At 47.7% G+C, this 4,166-nt stretch overlaps 1 protein-coding gene across 5 annotated transcripts in view; it reads left to right on the plus strand.

The window, feature by feature from the left end:
- Positions 1-2,560, plus strand: part of BET1L (Bet1 golgi vesicular membrane trafficking protein like) — a 17,742-nt gene extending 15,182 nt beyond the window's left edge. For all 5 annotated transcript variants that reach the window (XR_013523657.1, XR_004730843.3, XR_013523658.1 and 2 more), the window contains 2 exons: positions 1-86; positions 2,180-2,560. The exon at positions 1-86 is cut by the window's left edge. The gene's annotated coding sequence lies outside the window, so the exon portion shown is untranslated. The remainder of the gene's footprint in view (positions 87-2,179) is intronic.
- Positions 2,561-4,166: the final 1,606 nt, after the last annotated feature.

The raw sequence follows: 4,166 nt of genomic DNA on the forward strand, positions 1-4,166 counted from the left end.
CTGAGCAGAACAGAGCCGCTGCTTCTGGATCCCCTCTGCTATTGCTTCTGCTGGATGAGATGACACCTGCTCAGCCATGCTTTGAGGTTAGAGCTTGGATGACTTTCCCAGTGTCAGGAGCTACTAAGGAGGAGCAGGAGGTGGGGTTTGAATCCATGCATTTGATCCAGAGTACACGATGTTAGCCATTCTACTGCCCTCTTAATATAAGATAAATCCACACATGAGTCCGCTCCAAAATACACAGCACTGATTTTCAGTGCCATGTGGGTCAATCTGCAAGAAACCTGTGCAGAACAAAACCTGTGTATTCAGTTACCCAGTCCTCCTTCCTGGGCAGCTAACACAAAGGGGTGGACAGCGGGGCACAGATGCACGAGCATGGGAAGACCCACAGGAGCAAGGGCATTTCAAACCTTGAAGGATGCAATCCACCCATGAGAAATCGCTCCATGAGTCTGTAAGCAGAACAGGCAAGGTGGTCACATGGCGTATCCATCTCCCCATTGTCCCAGACCTTTTTTCTTTTTTTTTTGAGACAGAGTTTCACTCTTGTTGCGGAGGCTGGAGTGAAATGGCACAATCTCGACTCACCACAACCTCTGCCTCCCAGGTTCAAGCGATTCTCGTGCCTCAGCCTCCTGAGTAGCTGGGATTACAGGCATGTGCCACCACACGGGCTAATTTTTGTATTATTAGTAGAGATGGGGTTTCTCTATGTTGATCAGGCTGGTCTCGAACTCCTGACCTCAGGTGATCCGCCTGCCTCAGCTTCCCAAAGTGCTGGGATTACAGGCGTGAGCCATTGTCCCAAATGTTATCACCTTAAGGCTGACGACCTGGAAGCCACCTATGGCTTCCCTTTCCCTTTTCACAACACAGCCACACAGTTTCTGGGTCAAGTCTGGAACCCGGGAATAAGCACAACAACCCGTCATCACAAAACAGCTCATGTCACTAGAGTACACAGACCACCCATGTGAAGCTCTCAGATCTGTTATTTCCATCTCAGCACAGTGCTACACAAGCAATTACCCTTGTGTTATGCACAGGGAAACACAGACCAGAAAGGCTGTTCCTTCACATGGCTCACACCTGTAACCCTAACCCAACCCCAACCTAATCCTTAACCCCAACCCTAACTACTAACTCTTACCCTGTGATCCTAGCCCTAAGGCTAACCCTAACCCTAACCACTAACTCTAACCCTCTGATCCTAACCCTACGCTAACCCCTACCCTAATCCCAACCCCAACCCCAACTGGTGATTATAGTAAATCGTCGGTTCTACCCAGTTTTCTGCATCTCAGAGTCCCTCCGAGAAAGCATCTTTACCACCTTTACCTATCATCTGTCACAGTTGCACAGTCCCTTTTGCCTTTCCATTCCCACTCCCTGCCCTTGCAATCCCTCCGCCCGCACACCACATACAATGTCCCGAACTGCTCCACACCTTCTCACAGGGCTCAGAGGAAACACTCAGATTCCTCAGTCCTTACGACCTGCCCCTGTCCCTGCAACACACAACCGTGCAAGTGATTCCCCTTATTCCCCATGAACCCTTGTGTTATGCACCAGGGTTAAGTCTGGGCTCCAGCCAAGACTGCTCCTTCACCAGCCCTGAGAAGCCATGCTCCTCAGCCTCTGGAGGACTTTTTCTTTCCTTTTTTTTGAGATGAAGTCTCACTCTGTTGCCCAGGCTGGAGTGCAGTGGTGCAATCTTGGCTCACCACAACCTCCGCCTCCACGGGTCAAGCGATTCTCCTGCCTCAGCCTCCCCAGTAGCTGGGATTATAGGCGTGCACCACCATGCCTGGCTAACTTTTGTATTTTTAGTAGATGAAGTTTTGCCATGTCGGCCAGGCTTGTGGAGGACTGTTTTAATGGCCCAGACCCTCTCTGGGCCTGGTATTTCTTCCCTAATCTCCCAACATGCTGGATTTGCCCACTGCACTGTCTCCCGGGCAGATGATCTTCATGTTGTCCTCAGCATCATATTTCGCTTGGTCCAGCTCACTGGGTTCGGTTTGTCTTCTGCCATTGGCTCCTAGCTGTAGAGAGGGGTCTGGTCCAGGGTGGCAGGGGGCAGAGGGGGGGTCTTATCTGGGAAGATCAACAAGAGGCTGTTGTTAGAGATAAGTCCCCTCGACCAAATGTATTTCTTCCTCTTCCTGGACAGGAGACAACGAGCCAATGAGAGGGGGCCCGAGAACTCACAACCTTCATTCACCACCAACTTGCCTGCCACATGCTGAGCCTTTGGGTTATAACCTGTACACACAAGATTCTCTTAGGGTGGTTTTTCTTATGATATCTTCCTACTGCAGGTATGCTTAAGCTCACACCTCCCGCTCCCACCTGAAGAGACAATATTCTGTATTTACAAGTTTTCTTCTTTTTTTTGTGACATTTTAATCATCCCAGAATGAAAGAGTAAACTCATCAACCAGTCAATCTCCCATTCTATCCTACCTTCTAGCTCTTCACAACCACTAGTCTGCCTTCTGTCTCTATGGATTCATCTATTCTGGGTATTTTATATAAATGGAATTATACAATATGTATCTCTTTTGCTGTCCTATTTCACTTAGCATACTGTTTCTGAGGTTAATCTATGCTGAAACATATGTCATAACTTCATTCCTTATGGCTGAGTAATATTCCATAATATGGCTATATATATTATATGTCATTTAGGCTGGTGTGCAGTGGTGCGATCTTGGCTCACTGCAACCTCCACCTCCCAGGTTCAAGTGATTCTCCTGCCTCAGGCTCCCCAGTAGCTGGGATTACAGATGCCTGCCATCATGCCCAACTAATTTTTACATTTTTAGTAGAGACAGGGTTTTACTATATTGGTCAGGCTGGTCTTGAACTCCTGACTCAAGTGATCTTCTCACCTCGGCTTCCCAAAGTAATGGGATTACGGGCATGAGTCACCGTGTCTGAACTGTATGTACAAGTTCAACATATAAAAGTTTCCTTACTTGTAAAACAGGAACGAAAAACAGTGCCAATGTCATATGAGTCACTGTCTGTTGGAAAACCCGAGCTGTCATGACTGAATGATGCAGCCAAAGATGCCAGCCCCACACTTGTGATCCTTTGCCTTCTTCATGCCTCTCGCCTCTGTTATATCGAACTGAGCACAGAAAGTCAACACCAGAACAAAAATGCCAAATTGCAGGGTTTATTGCCGGCGACCACGGAGGACTCACGTCTCTCCAACCCGTGGCCCCGTAAAAGAGGGAGACAAGATCTTTTATACCCATAAAATCACCTTGGGGGTGAGGGGAGAGGATGGGGTGAGGGGCTTCAGACATTCCGAGGGCCAGTGGATTCAAATCACCTTCTGGGCGGAGATGAGGGTGAGGGGATTCCAGACATTTCAAGGGCCAGGGGACTATTTGACATTCTGATTGTTATTTAAGGGGTTCACAGAGCTGAGATTAACATTCGTTTATACATCGTCTGGGTAGGGTTGGGATCCATAGATTTTTATTTACTTGGCGCCAGGATGGAATTATCTGGGGGTGCTTACTCTGGGAAACAAAGGCCAGCAATTCTGGCATTTCCAGATAAGAGGAGGTATGCAGCTTTACCTCAATTTGCATCCTGCAAATGATCTAGCAGTTTACAGAAGCCAAGGTTAGCAGTCACTGTGAGGAGAATGGAAACAGCTTTGTTCTTTATAAAATGGCATTGTACAGGTTCTAACTCTAGGCCGGCTATATCACACCTCCCCTCCATTTTCCATCCTACTATAATCTGTACTTGCTGTCCCTCCCTCAACACGGGCAATTCCCCTAACCCCCTTCTCTAGGGGTGTTTCCTAGTTTCAAGTATCTCCTAAATGCCGATCATACTCCGCTGTAACCTCCACCCAGACTGCTTTTCTCAGTGCCGGACTCAGATATGTTATGCAGTTGCCTACTAGACTGGGAGTAGCAGAGGATGGCACACAGGCATCAATAATATGTTACAAACAAACACTTAAGTCCTGCACACTCCAAATGCTGCTCCTCACATTACCCATTTGCACAAGACATTTGTATGCAGTGCCAACAGCTGTGTGCAACATATCTCTCGCTCTGTTTTACTCTGCTCACACCTAAACATTGTGATATAGCTGGCCTAGAGTTAGAACCAGTACAATGCCATTTTAT

Source organism: Callithrix jacchus, chromosome 10 (genome assembly GCF_049354715.1).
Source record: "Callithrix jacchus isolate 240 chromosome 10, calJac240_pri, whole genome shotgun sequence".
Lineage (NCBI taxonomy): Eukaryota > Metazoa > Chordata > Mammalia > Primates > Cebidae > Callithrix > Callithrix jacchus.